We start from the raw sequence: 14,316 nt of genomic DNA, 5'->3' as shown, positions 1-14,316 counted from the left end.
GTGGGCGGGGCATAAAAAAAAAAAGTAACGGCCATCTATTTACGGTATGGACTAGAAATATGTCTGCGTGCATAACCTGTTTTATTACAACGTTACACCGCTTCTGTTGAATTTCACTCTTTTGGAACGGTTTATTATTATTATACGTCCGTTGCCCAAACTTGACACCGCGTTTTTTGTTTGTTGCGGTTAACCAGCCAAGCTAGTAGCCACCTCGCTAGCTATGTGTCACCAGTAAGCCACCCAATGGGAGCTGGGGGTATGGCACATGCTCAGACCGCGCCGGCGGAGTGTTTGGGGACAGAATCGTAACGACGGAGATGCGGACAGAATTGTAATTGCGCATGTGTTATAATACCCCCCCCCAAATTATATGACGCAGTATGACGGAGTGACATCTCCTCCATTTACCCTCCTTGCGGAACCCTCTCGGAAGGGCGTGCGAGTTTGACGTTCTCCCTCTCCCTCTCTCTCGCTCTTACCCTCTCTCTCTCGCCCCCCCCCCCTCGCTCTCCTCCCTCGCGCTCTCCCTCTCGAGCCCCTTCCTTCACATGCGGAGTTTTTTTTTCAACACAACGCAGTCTTCTCTCCTCTTCTCGTCGCCGTGTCCGCCGCCGCTCCTCAACATGGAGGGGGGATACTCTGCACGAGCCTGACGACGACGACGGTTGGGATTAAAGAGCAAAATCGTTAATGGTCTCGATGGGGAAAAGTTGAAACTCAGGTATGAAAACTCGGTGCAAAGAGAGGAAGGAATGCAAAAAGTACGAGAGAGTTACTGTTCAAAACAAAACAAAAAAGCACTGGGTTATTATTATAACATGACTTAGTCAGACGTTAATATTATAAAACAGGAAAATGTCTATGCGTCATACTTGTGCTTGATAATGTTAACTTTCAGTCGGTGTAGCTACTAGAGATGATGAAATGTGTTATTATATAAACAGAGCTGCATGTCAAATAGGCTAGTAAAAGCCCCCCTCGGTGACTTGTTAACGTTGCATGCCATTTTGTGTTTTCTATCGAACAGGATTAACAACTTGGGATAAAACTGGTCCAGAATAAAGGTTTCGAGTCTTTACCTATAATTGTACGAAGGGCATGCAAAAACATCTGGTAAGTCCTTTCTTTCCCCCCTCTTTTCAATTTAATTCACACTAACTAAAGTTTATTGCTACTTCTATGTCGCTTTCTTCTACCAAGTTTGAAGTTTTAGAAACGTCACATGGTGTGTGTACGCTATAACCATACTGTATGGTTAGGTAATACACGTGTCGTGTACAGTAGTAGCCTAGTTTATACGGTATTAGTGTCGCATGTTTACCTTACTAAGTAGGGCAATAACCTATCCGGCCCCCGAATCTTAAGTTTCTGCATGACATAATAATGTTGGCCTAAAAAGCAATTATTTCGTGTACATTTCATATAATCTAGAAGCAATAGGATGATAGTTTGATAGAATGTAATTTAATGATCTCATAATGTAAGCTTTGCTTGATTGTGATAGTAATGCAACTGTGAAACGAGTGGGAGAACCTGATTTGTTTAATTGATGCAGGTAAGCGGGAATAGGCCTACTACCCTTTATGATGATGGCATAACACTGTTATTATGCTTAAGTGATGTGAGTGATTTCTGTGCTAAACTGGCTAGCCCTACTTATTGCCAATGCTGTGAGGAAAATAGGGGAATAGTTAGGCTTAATTAATAATAGAATACCAAGAATTGTTTGAGCTTGGTTTAGGCTAACAAGGCTGTTTTTCCATTCTCATGAGAACAGAATTACAGACACAGTCTGCAATTATGTTTTCCTATTACATCAAGACTATAGCCTTGTCGGATCATCTTTAATAAAGTGTTCTTCCATAACCTGATGTGGATTATAAAACAGACATTATAACCTCTAATGCATTCATTTGATTCATAAGCGTTATATTGAATAAGTTGTATACGTAGCGGTCCCCTAATGTAGCAGAAGTCAACTGGTCAATGTTCACTTGTGTACTCTTTGTCGTGGAACGTGCAGTTCTGGTTCGGCTGTTGAAACCGTGTCATAAGATTACTGGACCTAGATAGGGTTCCAAATCGTTCCCACACATTCAAACACACACGCACGCACACACTCAATCTCACACACTTTCCCCGCCAAAGTAGGGACCAAAGGAAGTGGGGAGAGCTGTGTGGTGGCTGTTTTTTTTTTCCCTTTTCTTTTTTACCCCCCTCAACACCTATGGAATACATCCAGTGGCCTGAGAGAGTGGTGATGGTGTTTTGATCACAAGAAGTAAGATAGTCTCACCTTCTTTTTTTTTATGACCAACCTTAAAACAGAACCCAGTTCCATCCTCTTAGCTGCCCACGACTTCAAAAGAATCCCAGAGGGCACCAGGAGCAGGTAGCCACTAGCTGGGTAATGCTTATGACCACCAGACGTAGCTTTGCATTGAGCGTAGGCAGGCTGCTGCCATGCTTCTTAAACTTGTCCCTTTCCCGCAGGTAGTAAACACCAGAGAGGGCTAGAAAAAGGGGGCTAGGATGTTGTTTTTGGACCGGCCTCCGTTGCCTTTATTTTGATTGTTGTTGTTGTTGTTGTTGTTGAAAAAGCTATTGATCGGGGTCCCCCCCCCCCTCCCCGAATGTCGCCGTCCTTCTCCAAACATCTTAGTCGAATTAGATGCAGCTCTCGCGTATCCTTTAAACCAAAACGACGTGGAAAAAATCCACAACAGGACAAGTTTTAGCGAATTGCATGCACTATGCGAGGCGACTCTCCCAGACCCACCGGCCCGGAGTGTTTGATGTTTGCTAGATGGTCGAGCTCAGAGAGAGAGAGAGAGAGACCCACCGATGGAGGGGACGACATCAGCGCGGACCCATTCTTTATTGACTGCAACAATGGCAGGTTGTTCATGGAGCTGCGTGGCGGTGATGGTACAGTCCATTAGGTCGCCTATACAGTCTCCCCCCCCCCCCACCCACCCCTTCGTGACTACAGTAATTGGTCGCTTCCTCTTGCTTGTAACCCTATAGAGAAAAAGAGGCCGCTTTTACTCTGCATTGCAAACCTCAGACCCACTCGTGTGTAATGTATGCCTGTGTGTGTGTGTGTGTGTGCGTGTGTGCGCGCGTGCGCGCACACACACTGTATGACACATGTCCAGTTGTTGTCGAGGCTAATGAAGTGTTAAGTTCCCCCCTATTAGCGCTGGGTCCCCGTCTGCATCCCATGGTTGACGGCCCCTAGGCCAAGTGCGTCACAGGTACAATGTTTGTTATGTATGTATGCAGGGATTGAAGTTCTCTGCCGCCACGATGGATATCCGTGATTTGGAGTCCATGTAGGCTATTTATGAGATCAGTGTGGATCCCAGGAGAAGAAAAAAAGAGAGAGGGGGGTAGAGACGAGAGAGAGGGGGGGGGGGGGGGGGGGTAGAGAGCGATATCCACGTGACGGATCAGAAATGTAAATTCGACACATGACGTGACGCATGTTATTGTTATTGAATGTTTAATCAGTGAGTTAACATTAACAGATAGATAACGGGCTGCTGGTCAGTTACCTACAGGTGGTAGCCAGCTAACGTTAAGCCTTGTGCTTGGCAAGGTCACACTTGGCTTACCAATTGAAAGTAAATACAGAGCCAAACACAAATACCGTAATCACGCAGGGTAATTCGTTTGTTACAACCGCTGATGTATGAATTTCTCCCTCTCCTCTCTCTCTTCCGAATGAACATTGATCTCAGGCCGCGCTGTGCTCTGCATCTGTGCTCACTCATCATGTCAGTGGAAGGCTAACTTAAGAGATCAGAAAAACGCAAGTATGAAGAAGAGCAGGCTACCGGACATTCAAAGATGAGTTGCATGTGTCTGCTTTGTGAAAACACCCGGCGTCTAGTTAGTAACGGGTCTACCGACTTTCCTGAAGGAGGCGAAAAAAAGGCCTAACTGAACCGCCCGTCGCCAGGTTCCAGGTGGCACAGCCACAGTACAAAAGCATTGTGTTGCACGAGTGTCACAAATCCCACTGGATGGGGTATAAAGTCCCATGTTTATCTCCTGCTAACCGTTTACAGACTTATGTACTTTTGTACAGTAAACCTGAAATTCTCTTTGTATCTCTCCCACCTCTTCTCTCCCTCTGTGTGTGTGTGTCTCTGTCACTCGTGTTCTCCAATCTGGGGAACTGTGTGCGTCTCTCTCTCTGCCTCTGTATGTGTCTCTATCTCTACCCCCTCTCTCTCTCTCACTATCTGTTTTTGTGTGTGTGTGTGTTGCCTCCCCTCTCTGAGAGAGAATCTGGGGTTGTGGACTTGGTGGTGATCACGCTGTCTGTAGCCTACTACATTATTCTATTTGATTATGGACTTGACTACATTATTCTATTTGGTTATGGACTTTACTACATTATTCTATTTGGTTATGGACTTTACTACATTATTCTATTTGGTTATGGACTTTACTACATTATTATATTTGGTTATGGACTTTACTACATTATTATATTTGGTTATGGACTTTACTACATTATTATATTTGGTTATGGACTTCACTACATTATTTTATTTGGTTATGGACTTTACTACATTATTTTATTTGGTTATGGACATTCTTTTATTTGGTTATGGACTTTCCTATGTTATTCTATATGGACTTTACTATATTATTCTATATGGTTATGGACTTTACTACATTATTCTATTTGGTTATGGACTTTATGTTATTCTATATGGACTTTACTATATTATTCTATATGGTTATGGACTTTACTACATTATTCTATTTGGTTATGGACTTTGTTATTCTATATGGACTTTACTATATTATTCTATATGGTTATGGACTTTACTATATTATTCTATATCGTTATGGACTTTACCAAATTATTCTATTTGGTTATGGACTTTACTACATTATTCTATTTGGTTATGGACTTTTCATTATTCTATTTGGTTATGGACTTTACTACATTATTCTATTTGGTTATGGACTTTTCATTATAATATTTGGTTATGGACTTTGCTACATTATTCTATTTGGTTATGGACATTTCATTATTATATTTGGTTATGGACTTTACTACGTTATTCAATTTGGTTATGGACTTGACTACATTATTCTATTTGGTTATGGACTTTACTACATTCTTATATTTGATTATGGACTTTACTATATTATTCTATATCGTTATGGACTTTACTACATTATTCTATTTGGTTATGGACTTTACTACATTATTATATTTGGTTATGGACTTTACTACATTATTCTATTTGGTTATGGACTTTACTACATTATTCTATATGGTTATGGACTTTACTACATTATTCTATTTGGTTATGGACTTTACTACATGATTCTATTTGGTTATGGACTTTACTACTTTATTCTATTTGGTTATGGACTTTACTACATTATTCAATTTGGTTATGGACTTCACTACTTTATTCTATTAGGTTATGGACTTTACTACAGTTGTTTTGGACTTAACTACATACATGGACTTTGTGTGTAGCCTAGACATTTTGCCATATGTATCAATAGGTAAGGTTGCCATGGTAATGGTAATACATCTGTACCCTAGTGGTACAGCATGCAGTCCATGATCATGCCTTTTCATAGCTTGTAAATCGCCTATTGGTAGCCTGATGGTTGGTTTGGTTGAGGAACGGGGTGTTTTTGTAATGTGGCTCCTGAGTTGGCCAAGTCTGAGTACCACTGGTCTGGAGTATTTAAACGTGATAATAGAGAACAGCAGCAATGGTTAATGTGTGAGTGGTGCTGAAATATCATAATTGTACATATGGTCATTTTCATTAAACAAAACTTAAAGGGGAACTATTTTACTATTTCTTTCACTATTTGGGCACTTTTACACAATTCCTGTGAGTCTATGGAACACCTCTGTAATTTTTTTTTTATTCATTGTTTTGTATTTCTAATCAAGTCCTCAAAAACAGCATTTTTCTACCTCAAGATCTCGAGCCGTTTTGAGCCTGGGCTCCAACCACTGTGTGCAGCTCATCATGTACCTGATGCCACACAGCCACATTATCATGCAGCGGTGTCTTTCTGACATCACAAATCATCACATTTTCAGATGACTCAGTTCAGTGAGGGTGAATATTGTGAGAGGAGAATTGGAAGAATGCGCCAATATGAGAATTAGAGACATAGATCATATTAATATAAGTCCACATAGCTAGGAAACAATGCTAAACACTCAAAAAGGCCATTTATAAGATAGTTCCCCTTTAAACAAAACTTAAAAAATCGGCACACTATGCAAAATGACCTAACCTAACCCAAACATTACATTTTCCCCCTTTGCTTTAATCCCTGTGTACGGAGAGAGGGGAGGTCACGCAGCACGAGGGTTTCTCAAGACAATTAAATACCAGTCACTACTGGACGTAGAACAACAGGCAGCTGATTGTTGCGCACTTTTGAACTGTGGATTGAAATATAGCAGTTAGAACTAAGAATGTGTGATCACTGATCATCATCGGGACAACATTTAAGTTTCTTTCTTTCTTCTCCTTCTTTTACTTTCACATTTAAAGGATGTTAAAAGTCCCTTTTATTCCTGCTCTGGGCGTTGGTTCTTAGTTTCAGAGAGAGGTGTGGATGAGGAGACATGGCCTTTTTTATGTGGAGGTTATATAACCCTGACTGGGTCTTTAAGCGCTTTTGCACCCACCTCGGCTACCACATGTTGTCTGTCCTGCTCCTCTCTATCTACCACATGTTGTCTGTCCTGCTCCTCTCTATCTACCACATGTTGTCTGTCCTGCTCCTCTCTATCTACCACATGTTGTCTGTCCTGCTCCTCTCCTCTATCTACCACATGTTGTCTGTCCTGCTCTTCTCCTCTATCTACCACATGTTGTCTGTCCTGCTCCTCTCTATCTACCACATGTTGTCTGTCCTGCTCCTCTCTATCTACCACATGTTGTCTGTCCTGCTCCTCTCCTCTACCACATGTTGTCTGTCCTGCTCCTCTCTATCTACCACATGTTGTCTGTCCTGCTCCTCTCTATCTACCACATGTTGTCTGTCCTGCTCCTCTCCTCTACCACATGTTGTCTGTCCTGCTCCTCTCTATCTACCACATGTTGTCTGTCCTGCTCCTCTCTATCTACCACATGTTGTCTGTCCTGCTCCTCTCTATCTACCACATGTTGTCTGTCCTGCTCCTCTCTATCTACCACATGTTGTCTGTCCTGCTCCTCTCTATCTACCACATGTTGTCTGTCCTGCTCCTCTCCTCTATCTACCACATGTTGTCTGTCCTGCTCCTCTCTGTCCTGCTCCTCTCCTCTCTATCTACCACATGTTGTCTGTCCTGCTCCTCTCCTCTATCTACCACATGTCTGTTGTCCGTCCTGCTCCTGTCCTAGCTGGTTCCTGTCGCGTGTTTGTATGTGCATGCGAGTCCTCCTCGGGGTCCCTGTCCCACTTCTGCGTAGACATCGACAGGAGTTTGTGTGTGCATGCGCGAGTGTGTGCGCGGGCGTGTGTCAGTGGGCCTCTCTCTGCCTCCTCTCTTTCCCCTCTCCAGAGTCCAGCAAGGGGCCCTGTATAAGGGGGCAGCCTGCCGCCGCTGCCTCTCTCTCTCTCCCTCTCTCTCCCTCTCTCTCCCCCTCTCCCCTCGTAGGCCTACAGTTGGGGCCTGGGCAGGGGGGGGGGAGTGGTGGAGAGACCATAGGTTTGGACACGGGACATGGGTCCCCCCCCCCTCCCCCAGTTCAGTCCATCCTGTGTGGGGCACAGGTCACCTCGTCATGTGCTATCGCTGCTGTAACCTGCTCCCTGTGAAATGTAGGAGCATGAGATATAGACCCAGGGCGAGAGAGAGAGAGAGGGAGAGAGAGAGGGACAGGACCGGACTAGTCTGCTCCGCCAGTTATTTCGTTGCTTTGTCGTAAGGCCTGGGATTCTCTCGTTATGAACATTATGTGGTTTTCTACTCTCTAGTATCTTCCCCCTCGCCGCTCTGTGTGTTGAGTTGAGGCTGGATTATGTGAAGTACCTTTGCCACAATACTGCTCTCTTCTGTCGCCGTTACTGTTTTCTCAGCCCCCCCCCCCCCCCTTCTTCTTCATCTCACAAATGTTGCTTGAATCTCCCTCCCTCACTCACCTCCTCTGGTGCGTTTTTAAATGTGTGAATGCAAGGGCCCAGTGTATTTCCTGGTGTTTTCTAGACGTGTGACTGGAAAGGCCCAGTGTATTTCCTGGTGTGTCCTAGACGTGTGACTGGAAAGGCCCAGTGTATTTCCTGGTGTGTCCTAGATGTGTGACTGGAAAGGCCCAGTGTATTTCCTGGTGTGTCCTAGACGTGTGACTGGAAAGGCCCAGTGTATTTCCTGGTGTGTCCTAGACGTGTGACTGGAAAGGCCCAGTGTATTTCCTGGTGTGTCCTAGACGTGTGAATGGAAAGGCCCAGTGTATTTCCATCGTAGCCCTGGGTCATTTCAGGTTTCATTTGTTTTACGTCTCTTCTGTACTCGTAGTGACCCAGACGGCGGTATGCAGTAAAACACATCTCGCCTTGTGTTTTCTCTCCCCTCTCTCTTTCTCCCTCTCTCTTTTTCTCTTTCTCTCTCACTCTCTTGTCCCCCCCTCCACTCACACTCACACACACACACACATACACACACACACGTTCCTTAAGGGAACATTTTGGCAGCGCAGAACGATTTCCGAGCCATTTCTGTGATTGCATCATGTGATGTGGCACGGGGGATGCTCATTGGGCCGCCGGGGAGCGGGCCCCCCCCTCTTTCGCTCAGGCGTTCCACAGTCGTCCACCTTCCCCTTTTCCCCCTCTTTTCTTCCTCCCAGCGTTGTTATAGGTCTGGATGTGATTCTGGCTCTCACTCTTTATGTGTTGGGATGTGGTCTGTACGCTCATTGCTGACATTCTTGGGACGTGATGCCAGAGTTATTTTCTTTCCTTTTCTTTCCTTTCTTTCTTTTTCCCCCTCTTTCCTCTTTCTCTCTCTCCTGCGTGTCTGTGTGCAGTTAAAATGATCGCTCCATGAAACGCTGTCTGGGTCCTCCTCCCTCCTCCTCCTCCCGCCATCCATAATCACCCTTTACTTAAACGCTGAGGTTCTAATGGTGCCACTTCATCAGGTTTGTCGTGCTGTATATTCACTTCATATTGATATTCATGGTAGTCCATCTAACATCTGGGCTCCGCTCCAGACCTTTTTTGCGTTGCGCACCGCGTCCCATTCGTCGTCTCCTCCACCCCCCCCCCCCCCCCCCCCCCCACAGTTCCTGTAACCACTCACCTGACGAGTGGTTTCTTTTTTTTTTATAACTAATCACACGCTGAAACTCCCCCCACGTGGCGGCAAACGAAGAGGGAGAACCCGGACGAGCAGGAAAGGATGTCCTCACGAGCCGCGTTGGAATGTTGCCATTGTCCATCTTGGCACCCGTCCCCGCGAAGAAGCAACGCACAACAACAACAACAACAACACGGGTGACGGCGGCACCTTGAGGGGATGCCCAAATTCACGGATGACCGGATTCCTAATAGATTACAGACTTCTCGTCTCGATTGTGGGTCCGGGAAGTACTAATATCTCTGGTGTTAACATAGCGGGGATATCTCCGATATCGGGCCGTTCCACAGCTTCACGCCATCTGTGCTGTAGACTATGGAGACATTAACTCACATTGATTGGCATCTAATTAGATGGTGCAAATTAGAAGCATCCATTTGGGACGTTGAGGTGCAGATGGTGGGAACGGTTTGCACAGCCTTCCTCGACGCCTCTTCTAAAGGCCCCCGAAGAAGACGTCACTGTGTACAACTTGGGCAGGATGTCCCTTTAATCCAAGTTAAAGGGGCACTTCACCAATAAAACAATGCTGATTGTTTTTAGCACATAATCTCACACTCTCTGAACTGTGTAAAACTGTCTTTGGATACGTGTGTGTGAGATTATGTGCAAAATAAATCATCATTGTTTTTTTTGTGTGGTCTTTTTTGGTCTTAAAGTGCCCCTTTAAGAGTCCTACCAGGTGTCGGTAAATAATTAATTGAGGAAGTTGTTAAATAATGAAAGCTAGGCAAGTAATACACGTTCAGACGACGGGCCAGGCACGTTCTGCTATATGACAAGTCCACTTGTTTCTCACACGACGGCACTGAAAGCGAAGGAAGCCCAGCGGTCGAGCGTGCGACTTGTTGTCCCGGGGACAGTCGTCAAGCTGTTTGCGGTGTTTATTTAATTTCCATAATTTTTTTTACGGCCAATCCTGACCCAGTGTCTATTTCCAAATGTAGATGCCTGGGTTATGAGACACATGCACGTCAACTCAGTCATTCGAATGAATAAATCACAAGGGGAAAGGATGAGTCATGGCAGCGGTGCATGCTAAGCAGTAGCCCGCTTGTTTACACGCCTCTAGTACCGTTGGCACTGTAGGATGAAGAAAGGGGGAAACTCCCCCCGTTCTCTCCTCCCTCGACTACAGCGGGAGATGGACTTCATATTTTTAAAATATTTTTTTATTGTATTTTTATTTTTATTTCTGGAGCTTTCGCCACCCACTTGACACGACACGCCGGAGTCCGTTTTGTGGCGCAGCGACATAATTGTAGCGGGGGTCTCACTCTCATCCCTTGCTCATCCTGGGCCACGACTGCAACTCCGGTCTTCCAGACAGTCGCCGCCAGCAGTCCCGTCTCTCTCGCGAGGGCGGTTGGGTTCTGGAGTACGGCTGCAGCACATAACCCTAACCCTTATTGTTCACTACTGCGTTTCGTTCGCGCTCCGTCTGGCCTGTGACGCTGATGGATTGTGACCCACTTCCCTCGTGGCCGGTCCGGCCCTCCCAGCACCCAAGGGCACTCGAGTGACGGGGCTGGCCTTTGACCCGATGACTCATGGCGCAGGGTGGGTGGGGGGTGGGGGGAGTGGCGGCAACTCACGTGGACGCTAAGCGCTAGCCCCCTCCCCTCCCCCTTTGTGCCCCTTTCCCCCACACTGGACTGACGAGCTTCCTGCTCAGACAATGACCGGATTGGCCAGGGTGGAAAATGAGGGCCTCCAATCACACTCCATCAACATCACACTTATCAAGACACACGATCCATCAAACGCACACACGTGCCACACCCCTATTCCATGACAGGCACACACATGTACGACACAATTACACACATGATGCGTCACATGCAGTACAAACACCAGCTATCTTATACGTGAAGAAAATAATAATAATAATCTTTGACCAGACTAAAAGACATCTTCACTTGTCACTTTAATGCCATTCTTTAATGGGCTATAAAAACATAGCTGTGCGGATGCCATATACCCACAATAGATCTGAAGATGAAAAGCTGTCAACGATGAGTCATTTATTTATTTTCTTCTGTATTTTTAGCCTGTAATTGAACTGGCCCACGGCGTGTGTATTTTAGCCGGGCCGTTTTGAATAACAAAAAACGAGCCGTTTGTCTTGACGGCTCCTCTCCCCCTCCTCTCCCGGTCCCCCCGTGCTGTTGGGTCAGAGCGCCCGCTCCTCGCCTCTCCCCCGTACTGTTGGGTCAGAGCGCCCGCTCCTCGCCTCTCCCCCGTGCTGTTGGGTCAGAGCGCCCGCTCCTCTCCTCTCCCCCGTGCTGTTGGGTCAGAGCGCCCGCTCCTCGCCTCTCCCCCGTACTGTTGGGTCAGAGCGCCCGCTCCTCGCCTCTCCCCCCGTGCTGTTGGGTCAGAGCGCCCGCTCCTCGCCTCTCCCCCGTACTGTTGGGTCAGAGCGCCCGCTCCTCGCCTCTCCCCCGTACTGTTGGGTCAGAGCGCCCCGCTCCTCTCCTCTCCCCCGTACTGTTGAGTCAGAGCGCCCGCTCCTCTCCTCTCTCCCCCGTGCTGTTGGGTCAGAGCGCCCGCTCCTCTCCTCTCCCCCGTGCTGTTGGGTCAGAGCGCCCGCTCCTCTCCTCTCCCCCGTGCTGTTGGGTCAGAGCGCCCGCTCCTCTCCTCTCCCCCGTGCTGTTGGGTCAGAGCGCCCGCTCCTCGCCTCTCCCCTCCTCCTCTCCCCCTCCTCCTCTCCCCCGCGCTGTTGGGTCAGAGCGCCCGCTCCTCGCCTCTCCCCCGTACTGTTGGGTCAGAGCGCCCGCTCCTCTCCCGGTCCCCCGTGCTGTTGGGTCAGAGCGCCCGCTCCTCTCCTCTCCCCCGTGCTGTTGGGTCAGAGAGCGCCCGCTCCTCTCCTCTCCCCCTCCTCCTCTCCCCCTCCTCCTCTCCCCCGCGCTGTTGGGTCAGAGCGCCCGCTCCTCTCCTCTCCCCCGTGCTGTTGGGTCAGAGCGCCCGCTCCTCGCCTCTCCCCCGTGCTGTTGGGTCAGAGCGCCCCCGTCCTCCCTCTCCCCCCGTGCTGTTGGGTCAGAGCGCCCGCTCCTCTCCTGCTCCTGCTACAGCTTCTCGTATCCGCAGCGGCCAGCGGGGCACACTGGCGCTTTGTGACACAGAATGTGAAGAGACAAAGAGGTCACCGCTCACTCCCTCCCGCGCTCTGCGAGCTCGCTCTATCTGTCCATACATCTCTATCTGTCTTGCTCCATCTCCAGCCCGTTCCCTCCCTTTTGCCTGCTTTCTGGCATGCATCTCTCACCCTCTCTCTCTCTCCTACGCCGCGCTCGCTCCTCTCTCCTGTGGGCCGGTGCTTCCTCTCCCTGGTCTCTCTCTCTCGCTCTCTCTCTCTCTCTCTCTCTCTCTCTCTCCCCCTCTCTCTCTCCTACACTGTGCTCGCTCCTCTCTCCTGTGGGCCGGTGCTTCCTCTCCCTGGTCTCTCTCTCTCTCTCTCTCTCTCCTACGCTGCGCTCGCTCCTCTCTCCTGTGGGCCGGTGCTTCCTCTCTCTCTCTCTCTCTCTCTCTCTCTCTCTCTCTCTCTCTCTCTCTCTCTCTCTCCTACGCTGTGCTCGCTCCTCTCCTGTGGGCCGGTGCTTCCTCTCCCTGGTCTCTCTCTCTCTCTCCTACGCTGCGCTCGCTCCTCTCCTGTGGGCCGGTGCTTCCTCTCCCTGGTATCTCTCTCTCTCTCTCTCTCTCTCTCTCTCTCTCTCTCTCTCTCTCTCTCTCTCTCTCTCTCTCTCTCTCTCTCTCTCTCCCTGGTCTCTCCTACGCTGTGCTCGCTCCTCTCCTGTGGGCCGGTACTTCCTCTCCCTGGTCTCTCTCCTACGCTGCGCTCGCTCCTCTCCTGTGGGCCGGTGCTTCCTCTCCCTGGTCTCTCTCCTACGCTGCGCTCGCTCCTCTCCTGTGGGCCGGTGCTTCCTCTCCCTGGTCTCTCTCCTACGCTGTGCTCGCTCCTCTCTCCTGTGGGCCGGTACTTCCTCTCCCTGGTCTCTCTCCTACGCTGTGCTCGCTCCTCTCTCCTGTGGGCCGGTACTTCCTCTCCCTGGTCTCTCTCCTACGCTGTGCTCGCTCCTCTCTCCTGTGGGCCGGTACTTCCTCTCCCTGGTCTCTCCTACGCTGTGCTCGCTCCTCTCCTGTGGGCCGGTGCTTCCTCTCCCTGGTCTCTCTCCTACGCTGTGCTCGCTCCTCTCTCCTGTGGGCCGGTACTTCCTCTCCCTGGTCTCTCTCCTACGCTGTGCTCGCTCCTCTCTCCTGTGGGCCGGTACTTCCTCTCCCTGGTCTCTCTCCTACGCTGTGCTCGCTCCTCTCTCCTGTGGGCCGGTACTTCCTCTCCCTGGTCTCTCTCCTACGCTGTGCTCGCTCCTCTCTCCTGTGGGCCGGTGCTTCCTCTCTCTCTCCTACGCTGTGCTCGCTCCTCTCCTGTGGGCCGGTGCTTCCTCTCCCTGGTCTCTCTCCTACGCTGCGCTCGCTCCTCTCCTGTGGGCCGGTGCTTCCTCTCTCCGGCCACTAGCGGCTGGGGGCCATTCAGAGGGCAGTAGTGGAGGCTCAGCTCAGCTGAATCTTCTGGGCAGTGATTGTGTAATTGAAACAGTAGTAGGCTGACTGAGAGCACGTTTTGCCACGTGACCTACTCACCAGCAAGAGTCTGTCAAAAAGCCAGGGAAAGCATTGCTGTTGCTGTTGTTGTTGTTGTTGTTGTAGTGGTATGTTTTTGAAAATAAACATCTTTGTACCACGGAAATGTCAGTGTCCGACTAGAGAGACGTTGGGCCCGCCGAAGGGCACGGTGCAAGCGCTCAACTCGGATTCCGCTACTTGACGTCTGGGTAACTAGTAGTTAAACTCACCACAGAGCCATGAAATTACTGATGTAGTGCCGTAACCACTGTCACCACCGCTCCGAAGAGAAGGCCTATTCAGTGCAGTTTGGTTTAAGGCAGTGAAAAAGATTGATT

At 48.7% G+C, this 14,316-nt stretch overlaps 1 protein-coding gene across 1 annotated transcript in view; it reads left to right on the top strand.

Annotated features, from left to right (window-relative positions):
- Positions 1-673: 673 nt before the first annotated feature.
- The window catches only part of LOC311230470 (vitamin D3 receptor B), a gene marked incomplete at its 3' end in the record, with an annotated part of 139,522 nt that continues 125,879 nt past the window's right edge, over positions 674-14,316 (top strand). The window contains exons 1-2 of the mRNA XM_084316762.1: positions 674-724; positions 1,031-1,116. The remainder of the gene's footprint in view (positions 725-1,030; positions 1,117-14,316) is intronic.

Source organism: Notolepis coatsorum (genome assembly GCF_963971535.1).
Source record: "Notolepis coatsorum genome assembly, chromosome: 6".
NCBI classification, from domain to species: domain Eukaryota; kingdom Metazoa; phylum Chordata; class Actinopteri; order Aulopiformes; family Paralepididae; genus Notolepis; species Notolepis coatsorum.
This window is presented reverse-complemented; position numbering and strand designations above follow the sequence as displayed.